Source organism: Lepeophtheirus salmonis, chromosome 11 (assembly GCF_016086655.4).
Source record: "Lepeophtheirus salmonis chromosome 11, UVic_Lsal_1.4, whole genome shotgun sequence".
Lineage (NCBI taxonomy): Eukaryota > Metazoa > Arthropoda > Copepoda > Siphonostomatoida > Caligidae > Lepeophtheirus > Lepeophtheirus salmonis.
Genome location: NC_052141.2, coordinates 20,741,883 through 20,754,491, shown reverse-complemented (window position 1 = coordinate 20,754,491; position 12,609 = coordinate 20,741,883). Strand labels below are relative to the sequence as shown.

The 12,609-nt window shown below is 30.5% G+C and overlaps 1 long non-coding RNA gene across 2 annotated transcripts; it reads right to left on the bottom strand.

Moving 5' to 3' along the window:
* Positions 1 to 9,517: 9,517 nt before the first annotated feature.
* Positions 9,518 to 12,300, bottom strand: LOC139906605 (uncharacterized). Of its 2 annotated transcripts, XR_011782242.1 has the most exons (3): positions 11,763 to 12,300; positions 11,219 to 11,694; positions 9,518 to 10,712 (listed from the first exon to the last, which is right to left on the bottom strand). It is a non-coding gene; the product is annotated as an uncharacterized lncRNA (long non-coding RNA). The 2 variants fall into 2 exon arrangements; XR_011782241.1 differs by having other exon boundaries at positions 11,219 to 12,292.
* Positions 12,301 to 12,609: the final 309 nt, after the last annotated feature.

The following is a 12,609-nucleotide window of genomic DNA, read 5'->3' as shown; positions in this document are numbered from 1 at the left end:
GTGTTAAATTTCAATTTACAGCATTTATCTAATTAAATTTAGGAAATGATTTTGCACTTTTGTATACATAAGTGAAAAAACATGTTCTTCCCAGGGATGTAAAAAATGTCTGGCAATATGAGCAGGGTTTTTTTTTAATATTTCAAAGCTGGTATCATTATTATTTAATTATTGTATACAAAACATTCAAAGATGAAGAGTTGAAAAGCCTTTGCTCATAAGTTATAATTGTAGGTTGTTGTTGGACTCGTAGTAAAAATATGACAGATCCACATTTTCTCGGATCTAAGTGGTTTCGGATCTTTAGACGTTAATATTCGAATAAATTTCGGATACTCGAATTTTCAGATTCAAAAACAAAATTAGATGGATACTTGTGTGGAATTATATCAGCATTTTACCCAAAAATTGCAACGTAATAAAATAGGATTCGGTTTAAGGTTACATTTTTATTGATTACTGATAAAAAATCTAATATATATTACTTTTAGAAGATAATTATTGGTTATAATTAAAACTATTGTTATAATTACATTAGACACGTCTTTACTTTTATTGTATATCGCAAACTCTTTGCCAAAAACAAACAGAAAAAGGGCCATAATTAATTAATAGTTTGCCAATTTTCTAAACTATAAATTTATTATACAATAATAGTTGATAATAGTTTAGATCAATCCGGAAAAATCCAGAAATCTTTTTTTATAGTTCGTAAACGATCGAATACTCAAAGACAGGTCGGTCTTGGATCTTTTAGCAGAATACATGTTTATTCATACTGTACCCGGGTACTTTGGATCCCAATCTAAGATCCGTCCTATTTGTAATTCGAATATGAAAGAAAATTTGGGTTATATGAGATTAGTATCATAAATATTTTAAATATTCAAATATCCCTTCATGATATTCGATAAAAACTAACCAGGAATCCATTTTTAATGAGCTAACATATGAAAAAAATTCAATGAATGAAAGAAATTCGAAAATCTAGAGTTGTTCACAAAAAATTTAATTTTTATTGAAAAAAATCAAAACTTGATTGAAAAATGTTACATTTTTCAGAGAAAATTTCAAAAATCCACAGCTATTCACAAAAAATTAAATTTTGCCGAATTTTAAAGCTTAAATTAAATTTTTTAATTTTTTTTTTTAATATTAAATGTTCTAGTAAAAAGCAAAAATGACTTAATTCGGGGGGTGGGGCTCCAGCCCACACCCTGAGGACGCCCCTGATTATCAGTCAGTTTGTTGTGTGTAATGGTCTATCTAGAGAATCCATCGGAGTATTTTGAGTTTTTTTTTACCAGATCTGAGGATATCACCTTTCGTAAAAGTAATAGGTATGCAAGTCATAACAATACCACTTTGGATTTGACAGAGGATTGTTTTCATTGGTGGTTTTTTTTATCCAGCAGATCCTCGGATATAAAAAAATACTGGCGGCCCAACCAAGAAGCTGTTCCTCATATTTTAGCCAATAATATTAGACAATATCGATTTTTTAAAAATTATGAAAAAATTTCATTTTGTAGACTATACAAAAATCGAAAAGTCAGACTCCAGAGCGAAACTGAGGCCATTCTTAAAGGCTTTACAAGAATCATTTTCTGAAGTTAGGATCTACCTCTAAATATTAAGCAATAGACGAATGTATTGCTCCATATGATGGAATACATCCCGTTAAACAGTTCTTTCGAAGAAAACTCATTCGCCTTTGCACTCATGGTTAATGAGCGTATTGGCCATTTGATTGTAATTAAATGATGAAAATCGCAAACAATGTCAAATTTGTACTGTAAAAAGTAAATTTATGTGTGATAAATGTAATGTATATCTTCATCTAAAGTGTTTTAAAGAACATCATACTCCAAATTAAGCATCCCTCAATTATGAAATAACTTTTTTATACATAGTAATCAAATAATAAATTTAAATCTACTGAAAGAAATTAAAATAATATATACTTGTGAAAGTTGTGGGGTTGCTTGAAAGGGATATTGAAATACATGTTCGATATCTTGAAAATTTAGATTCCAATGAAAGGGATTTTTAGGAGCCATTGCAAGATCAAAGGATGTTCTAAATTTCAAACGAATTCATCGATTGGTTAATTTGCCTTTATTTAGGTTTGTAACATAATATTGTTGATATCAAAAGCAATGACATGTTAAGACTATTTAAGCCGTTGTTCTTGCCTTTATTTAACTTTTGTAGCACCATTTCCTTGAGCGTATGAACCATTACTAATCCTAAAGTAGTGGAGAGTAATATTGATTAATTATGGAAAGTGTGTAAGACCTTATGAGCAAACCCAGATCTTTACTTAATGAGACTAGTGGTAGACAAACTAATTACAAACCATTCCAAGCTAATACCCCGATTATTGAGAACGTTTAGGGAGTTGTTCTAGCTTTTTTTAATTTTTCGTAGTTCCATTTCTTGTAGCTCATGGGCTATTGATAATCAATCCTAAAGGAAATCAAAAGTAATATTGATTAAGTAGAAATAGAAACATAGATTAATCATTGAAAAATAAATACTTACTATTAGAAACCAGAAATTTCAAAGTTCAATTTAGTAATTTTTTAATACTTTTCACTATTAGCCTTGATTGCAACATGCGGAAGATTATCTCTACATTGCAATTTACAAAGAGAGTGTTGCTATAAAGTGTATTTTCAACATTTGCTAGATCTCGCAATTCATAATATGCTAGATTTTGCGATAATCTTCCTTCTAAAGCAGTGATGGCCTTGGATTTTTTTTTTAAAGATTATGATGAATTCTTGTTAGCTGCTCAAGTATACATTCATCATTAATAATTTCCTTCGCTTTAATGAATGAAGGTATTTTTTCGTGGAAGTTATTTAAATATCCCCTGATTACTAGGAGATAGGAGATTCGTTCACTGAATCATTACTAAATCCCCCTCTAATAACAATATTTTTTTTACATTTTCCGCATGATTCAAACTGATATTTAAAAAAACTGTATTGAATCAATATTGCAAAAATTTTAAAACTTAAATTGTAACGGAAAAATTGTAATCGATTAGATATATAAATTTATTTTAAATGTATAAAAACATTTAAAAAATATTGTGGATCATTGATTGCTACATTACGGTATTCATTCGGATGGAACGAACTTCATTCAATCCAAATTAGTAATAAGGAATACAAGGTAGATGGATATAATTGGACTTAAACAATTTTCGAGTTCTGAAATTATTTTTCCTGTCTTGTCGAGGGCACGCTCTTACGGGACAATTGTAGAAATAGTATTTTTTTATTAATTTATCAAGTCTAGGATAAATAATCCCTCGAATTTAATACGAAACTAAGGGTTCCAAAGTTCTTGATAATACAAATTATACTGAATAACCTAAATTTAATTATAAAATTTAAAAAAAAAAAATTCAAAAATTCACAGCTACTTAAAAAAATTAAATTAATTTTCTAACAAAAAAACAAAAATTCCTTAATTCGGGGATGGGGGGCTCCAAGCCCTTACAGCTCACCCTTTGCGGATACCCCTGGAAAGAAAATAAAAATAACCATGGCTATAGGACTGAAGAATCGGCCAATAGCTCACCGATAAAAAAAAAAAAAAAAAAGAAGGACTGAAAAAGCGGGATAGAAAAATGTATCTATTAAATTATTTTAATCAGCTAAATCAGATTAATGCAATGATTTTAAGTAAACTATATTACAAAAAATATTTTATTATACCACGAGAATAAATTAAAAATTTATTAGCAGTATATTAATGGTTGGCTATTAATAAATAAAAGTAATAGATAATATGTACAATATAAGGGACGTGGGATTGGGCTGGAGGGGCTGTATTCCCTCCCTAAGTTAATGATTTTTTTTTTTTCTTTTTACTAGAAAATGTTTTGTCAATAGCTATGTATTGTTAAATTTTTTTTTTCAAAAAATTTAGTATTTGAAATGTAATTTTTTCAAAAAATTTCACTTTTTGTGAAGAGTTGTGAAATTAAAAAAAAAAATCCTATAAAGTGAATATTTTATTCCAAAAGTTAAAAATTTTGTGTATAACTTTGGATTTTTGATTTTTAAGTTTAATTTTTTCCAAAAATTTATTTTGTCTACTTTTTTACCCAAAAAAATTAACTTTCTGTGAATAACTATGGACTTGTTAATTTTTTTATGGGAAAATTAAATATTTTTTTTCAAAAGAATTAATTTGTTAAAAGTTGTGAGTTTTTTATTTATTTTCAAAAATTAAGAACCCCCCCCCCACCAGAGATAATCATGCGAACGTCCCTGAATATTAATATATTATATAGTAGGTATTATTTTCTTTCATAATGACTTGCATGTTCAAATAATTCATTCAAATAAAATCCAAGTCTCTGAAGGTTATATAAATATTTGTTGTTTTATACCAAAGGTATATATTATATAATGTTTTCACTAATACCAATAATTACATCATAATTTGAAGGATACGACCTGTGGGGCTCAGAGTTGATAAAATTAAGGACGTCCGTAGAGGTTAAGAAGTTGTTTTTTTTTACTGGAAAGTCTAATATTTGCAATTTTATTTAATTTTCTTTGAATAGCTTTGGATTTTTGAAATTTTTCTCCAAAACTTTAATTTTTGAAATTTTATGGGAACATCTGTGTAACTTTGAAATTTTTTTAGGAAAAAATTTAATATTTGAAAATTTAATTTAATTTTTTGAGAATAACTTTGAATTTTTGATTATTTTTTTGCAAAAAACTGTTGAAAATACAAAAACAATAACAACTTTGGATTTTTAAAATTTTTTCCCCCAAAAAAAAAACTACAGTGAATTTTTGAAATTTTTTTCTGGAAAAAAAAAATATTTCAATTTTTTTTAAAAAATTCCAAAACCCAACCCTCCCCGTCCTTCTAAATATACATAATCCTGCGGACGTCCCAGAATATGGACAAATTTCCAATAAATCTTGATGAAACTCCATCCAATGTCTTTATGAATACAAATAAACTTATCACCTGAATTAAACACTACTTGATGCAAATGATCAACACTGATATTATAATAAGATCTAACATATATGTTCTCAAAATCCCTATAAAATAACTAAATTTTTTTTTTTTTTGATCGATTTAATACGTGAAACGTGGATAATTAAAGAAAAAAATCTTTTTTTTTTTTGTCAATATTTATCTATAATATGGAATAAGATTGTATAACAATCAACTAACATAATATATCAGATATCTGAGGATTCTGCAGGATGATATAATCTTTTTTGGGAGGGGGTGGAGGCTTGTTTTTTTGCAATTAAAAAAGAAATACATAGCTATTAACAAAAATTTAAAAAAAAAGCTTTCACAAAAAAAAATCCATAGCTGTTCAAAAAAAAATTTAGAAAATCTACTACTATTAAAAAAAAAATCCAATATTAAATTTTTTCAGAGAAAAATTCAAAAATCCACAGTTATTTAAAAGAGTTTTGGAATTTTTTTTTCAAACATTACATATTTTCAAAAAAAAATTCGAAAATCCAGAGTTAGTGACAAAACGTTAAATTTTTGGGAAAAAAAATAATAAATCATATATTACATTTTTGATATCCTACATAATTAGCTGGAAGGACCTTTTTTAAAGAAAATAAGTCTTTAAAAGAAATTACCAGTCTATGCAGCAAAAATATAAAAGTTTTGGTGTCAACAGAACGACACGAGTCAAACGACACTTGGAAAACATCCATGAAGTTGCAATAAATTATTTTATGAAGGATAATACTTTACAACTATCAGTCTATCATTATGTATAGAAAAAAAAAATTGTCTGGGCCTCAAAAGAAATGCTTGATAGAAGAGCAACTACGATGCCGATCAAGGATCTAAAAAAATCACCCATTGTTTCAATAATTCTTTAAAAAATAATGATTTTTTGTAGTGATAAGTTTTTTGCAAGCAAAAAGTGTTTGAGTCAGTAACGAGTATTCAGGCAAGTAGGGAGTATATCTCGCTATACCTCGAATGTTTTTTTAGAAACTCTAAAATAATTCGGTTAGCAAAATTCAGCTCGCACCACATCACTAGTAATTATAATTTTTCCCCTGCACTAATTTTAAAAATATGACCTAAGATGAGTGTGAAACTTTTTGTAGTTTCAACTTGAACAGTGTTTCATTGATTTATTTTCTAAAGCCTCTAGACGAGAGTGGCCCTGAGGATTTGTTGCTGAGTTATAATAGTATTGTAGTGCCCGTGATGGACACAAAGTAGAATTGAGGATCGGACCCAAAGTAATTCTAGCCCATGTCCCTGTTTATTTCCTTCTCTCCTTGTCAGAGATACTTGTAGCTTCTGTTGAGTCAGTCCTGATACAGTACAGAAGACTAGAGTCCCGTTCAGTTCAGTTTCAGTACAGGCCCTGATGATCTCACTCAACTTCATTTATTCTTTTTTTAATCCGTTTTCGTACTGACAGTCTGAAGTACCGGTCCCAAGGAGTAATGGGATCGTTCCTAAGACTCGACTGGACTCAATCGAATAAATAAGGACTGATACAATACTTATTGTAGCTGATCTATTGAAATGCAACGACAGATAAGCTTCTCTCATCCAAAACATTATTCAAATTGTCAAGGTTACCATGTTGATTTTCCCACTCTTTTTTTTTTTTTTGAACATTATCCCAATGATAGTGATCTATATTATTAAAAAAAAGTTTGTCTGTTCGTCGACATAACTCCTAACAATGAATCTATTATTACCTCGTTAGTACTAGATGCAAATAATAATGTCATAATGGAAGGTATGAATTACTTAACTAATTCTTGTTTGAAGACAAAAAGTATGAATGGAATATTATTTTGAATGACAAATTACTAAATATAGATTACATCATTTCAATGAAAATATAGTCATGTATTTTAATACATTTCAAAATAATTTGAAATGAAATTGAAGGATGATTAAAAAAAAAAAAAGAAGGGAAAAGGATTCCAAAAGTATCTTTATTTATCAATCTTGTTTATTCAGAGTTAAATATTATTCTTTGAACTTTTACATATGTACAGGGTGAGGATAATGTATATTACAATTATTATCCTAAAATATAGTCACAATTCAGTAATCGGTGTTCATAGTGGAGTAAATGACTCAAAACCACAGCTTACAACCTGGTCCTGTCACTGAGGAACTCCTTGTCCACTCCCTCGATAACAACATGCAACAACATTTTGTCCACCAGTCTCTAACGCACACTGACTAGTGGTATTTAAGTTGTAGATCACGAAAATGACCATTAAAACTTTAAAGGTTGTTTATCTCCTTTAAAGCATTTTTTTAAAATCAAGTTTCTGGGTATGACTATGATTCAGTGCCGCATTTCGAAATGAAAGAATCATATAGATGAAAATCAAAGGAAATAAAAAATTGAAACAAATGTTTCAGCATTTCAAAAATGAAGGATTGATTACTCCATCTTGATTACAACTAATAAAAAATGTACATAACTACCAAAAAATGAGTACAATGAAGGACGTTACTTAGAAGCTAATATCTTTTTTGTTTTTTCTTCAAGTGCTCTATATTTTAGCTGAAATTATAGAATAGACGTTACATTTTAATTTAAAAAAAATTGCATTTAAAAAAGGTCGATTTTGGTTGATTTTTGGTCAATTTAGTTTTTAAATATTTACTAAGGAATTTTTATAAAATAAGCTGGTTAGGTTGCGATGAATATAGCTTGTAATAATATTCCGAGAAAGAACATTAAACCCCTTATGCGTTTATATCCATCAATTAATCAATTCTATTGAATAAGAAGCATCTATACACTTGTTTTAATCCCCTTAGATCTAAATTTTTATTCATATTAGTTAATCATTACTTAAAAACTCATACCAAATTCAATTTCCACAACAATTTTTTTACCTAAGCAGCTTATTTATATACCGAGCCGTTGAAAATTATTTACCAATGATGTAAATAAACTTTTTAAGAGGTTTGGTGGCAACTAATCTGATTGTTTCGTATTGTTACTGTTCAAATAAACAAAAATCCTTCCTGTGAGAGCGTAACAACTTCCACACGTGAGACCATGTCCAATCAGGAAACAAAGAGGATCGAAATTGCAGCCCTCCTCCGAGCGGGAGTACCTCATAACAACATTAAGGAACAGGTTGGGGCCTCGTTGAAGACAATTTACAACATTTCCAAGCCCTTGGAGGCTGGGGGTGATCTCAAGCATTCCCCTGGGGCTTGCAGGAAGCCCACTGTCTCAACAAGGCAAGTAAAGGCAGTGTTCAAGAGGACTCCCAACAGGTCCATTGCCGACATAGCCAGAAAGATAGGAACGTCGAGATCAACTGTTTCAAGGGCATTGAAATGGGCTGGAGGAAAGTCCCTGAGGCGTACTGAACGCCCTCTGCTAACTAAACGTCAGCGAGAAGTCAGACTTGAGCGTGCCAGAAAATCTTGAATGATATCAAGAGCTCATCTGGACGCATCATCATTTTTTCAGAGGAGAAAACTTTTACGGTCGATCCTGTTTTCAACAGGCAAAATGACCGTGTTGTGAGCTTTGGAGATGTGCAAGATAAGCACCGCTATGTGGCAACAACAAAGCACCCTGCTTCGGTGATGATGTTGGGTCTCGTGGCCTCCAACAGGAAGGCCATGAAGCCAAGGTCCTTCCGTGGATCAAATCCATAGTCTCTCCTTGGGTTTTTCAACAAGATGGAGCACCCGCCCACGCTTCCAAGAAAGTTCAGGAGTGGCTCAAGGACAACATGAACTTTCGGCCCAAGGACTACTGGCCCCCTCAGAGCCCAGATCTGAACCCACTAGACTTCTCTATCTAGGCGCACGTGGAGACCAAGGCCTACAAAAAACGACACAAGAACATAAATGCCTTAAAGGCTGCTGTCAACAAGGCCTGGGCCTCCATGGACGCCGATTACATCCAGCAAGTCTGTGGCAGCTTCAGACGTTGCCTGACTAGTGTCATTGAGTCAAATGGTGGCTACATTGATTAAATTTGATCACAAACTATTTTATTATTCTAAAAATGTATGAATAATTGTTTCTCAAGTCATTCGAAAGGGCATTATTGCCCGCGATATGTTCTGAACAATGATTGGTAAATAATTCTGCACGGCCCGGTATATAAAAAAATGGAAGATAATTGGTCCATAGATTGGGAGGGAAAAAGTGGCAAAATTCACACTCTAAAAAATACTTAGGATTTACAACCCTATTTTTTTGCAATGCAGTTATTGTCCTTGAATAAAAAAAATTAATGGCCCATTTATTATACCTTAAAAGACTTGATTCTTTTGCAATAAAAATAGTGCAGTTATTGAACTACTAAACTGTATTTACAAACCTTCAAGAAGCCGCATTTATATATCTAATATTCAAGAGTAGGTAACAAGTGTAGTACCTGAAACAAAGCAAGACAAATAAGGTAGATAGTGCTGAAATACCATAAAAAATTGTGAATTGTTAACTATGGAAATGAGAAATAAATTTGAGCAGTATGTCAATATATATCCTCTTTAATTGAGACCTTCTGTTACAACGTCGGGTGATAACTGTGCATTAAAAGAGTAACAAATATTAATCAAAATATAAAATATATTCTTGAACTTAAAAGGCGTCACCAAAAATGTTTTTTTTTTTTTTTTGGAAAACTCACAGGATCATTTTCTAGCTTTTCTTTGAGAAAAAAGATTTTGAATCTGAAGTTTCTGATGTTGATATTGAACACTTTGCATGAAATCTTCATCAATGAATCCTAGTACTTGTGGCCAGATTTACATTTTTATCCGGAAGAGGGAATTCCTTTTTCTCCTTGTTAATTCTTTGGAATGTCGAACAAGCGGATGAAGCGTTCAACAATTTTCCTCTAAAATCTGCTCTCTTTTCAAAATGATATTTAATAAGTTTTTTATGTAGCAAATTGTGAAAAAGAACAAGTTTGAAGGATAAATAAGTCCTCTTCTAGTCCTCAGTTCAATTAAACTGCTTTTTTAGCTTCTTCTTCTGCAACAGCTTGGATACTTGTGATATTGAAAGGTTTATAAAAATTAAAAGATTCTTACAGTTGGAACAAGAAATTTTTTTTAGAGAACAACCTTACAAAGAATCTTTATTCGTTAATCCAATTTCTGCCTTACAGAGTTCGTTGCAGAAAAGCTAAATCTAAGTCTCCTTCACATTCCAATTCATTGACTTCCTCAAATATTTCGGAAATCTCTGTTATTGGATCAATAAGAAGCTGACGGTTTCAAACGGACGGATTTTTTCAGCTTTATAAGCCGATTTAATTATTTCTCTCCTCTTCTCAAGGGGATATGCTGAAGTAGCCGTAGATGCAGATGGGTTCCTAAATGTTGAGAGAGCCCGAATTGATCGATAACTGGTTAAGTTAAAGTAAATAAAAGGATCTGAACCTTCTTTTTGCGGGGTATTTTCACTTTCCCATCTTAGATTTCATTTTTCTCTCTATTGGGATTCAAATCCTTTGACTCATAAGTAAAATCATCGGGACGAAAATGAAGTGAACATACGACTAATCCTAGTTATGGCGAACTTTTTTGATGGCATCAATCCACTTTTGTCTACGAATGGGATTAGTCAGGAGTCGGTGGGTTGAATTATGTGGTGGGAGTTTCTTCCTCGGGTGACCCACGACACAGCTAGGAGTAACATAGGCGTTTGTCATTGTTAATCACCTTAATAAATAATTATTATAAGTTATTATCAGAGTTGGCAAGTAATGTAATTAACTAATTGACTTAGATAAGTTAATTAGTTAAGTAAATTAACTTTTAGCTCAACTAGTTAATCATTTAAACAGCTTTATTTAAACTATAACTTAACTTTGCTTGCATTGCTTTTTTTATTGTTGTTGGGAGTTAGAACTTTTTTTTCCTGATCGTTCAATTAGAAGTAGAGAAAGTCCCAAACAGAACAACAGAATAATATTCATTATGTGGCCTTAGTTCTATTTAACTTAATTAGTTATTTTTTAACATCAAAGGTAAGTTAATTTAACTTAAATTATTCCAAAGTTAATTAGCATTAACTTAACTAGTTAATAACGTTAATTTCGAAATTAACTTTAGCTTTATTCAAATTTACTTAAATATACTATAGGAGCAAATTGTGCTCGCCTTAATTTAAGACAATGTTTCATTAAACAATTTCAAAAAAATTGAAATCTTATCTTATTCCTTACCTGTAAGGAAATGTTCGCGAAGAATTTGGGTATTATTTTATCAAAAATAGGAGTAAACACGTCTTTTAAATCCAATTTGATTGATTCCAGAGAGAAAAAAGAAATTAAAGGGGGGGATTGATTGCTTTATACGAGAACCAGAGAGACCCTCAAAACGCGTTTTTTTCCCAAAATCAAAATATTAATGAAGATTATGATTTATTTTATTTTATTTAAATTTATCCTTTTTATTTGAGAAAATCCAAAAATGAGTTTTTTCATTGATGACGTCTTCTTTAACATTAACTCAACTAGTTATTATAAAATAAAATAATAATTAACTTTAATATAACTAGTTAAAAAAGATAAGTTAAGTTCCCCATCACTGGTTATTATGAAGGTTTTTATTCAAGCAATCCAAATGGATGCTACTTGAATTTTAATATGACTCACAATTCTCTTTTTCTTCGATTTTGAATTGTATACATTGTGTCCATCTATTATATTTTAAGTATATACAAATGGGCTATAAGAAGTGGTTCATGTGAAAGAGTTTGATACTTACTTTTTCGTAGTTGGGGTGCTCAAGTTTGTATTTAATTCCTTGGGAGTCAATGATTGAGCGACAGAACCTGTAGAGTGTCGATAAAAATCATGAACCATGCTGAAAAATGTTTTTTATTGCTAAGAGGTGGATAAAAAATGTTTTATTGGTCGTTTTTTTTTTGAAAAATGGAGAGTTTTCAGCTTTCTAATTATATTCAGATAAAAAAAATGATGGTGGTGGTGGAATTATGTAGTTGTTTTTCTTCAACTATTGATAGTGAATATGTACAATTACATAGTTGTACATGAACATTAAAATCGGTGGAATTCAAAACCTGAAGCATGACATTCTTCTGTTTTCTGAGATAGGCTTTGACATTTTCGAATTTAGATTTAAATCCCGAAACAATAGGCTGTAGTTATTGGTTGCCGTCCTAGTGTTTAGCACGGAATCCTTTTCCCGATGTTGTTGGTAATTTTTGAAAAACTTCCAACCAAGATAATCCTTCTACTAGGTCCAGAAGACATCCTTTATAACTCAATGCAAAAGTGTAACTAGATATTCAAGGAAAAACTACTTTACAAAACAAAAGAAATTATATAATCCCATACGCATTACGTACGATACAAGCTCCACAGTATATTGACACCTAATGATGGATATCAACTTGCCACTTCTATGCAGAATACTTTATTTCATTGATTAAAGTCCGACTCCACGTATTTCATCTATGAATCGCTTATAATTTTGAAAATCTTTTTTTTTCAATTTTTTTTTCATTAGTTATTCTATTAACAATTTAAATGAATTAAACAATGAAGGAAAATCAAGTGAGAAATAAACTTTATACATTATTATACTAAAA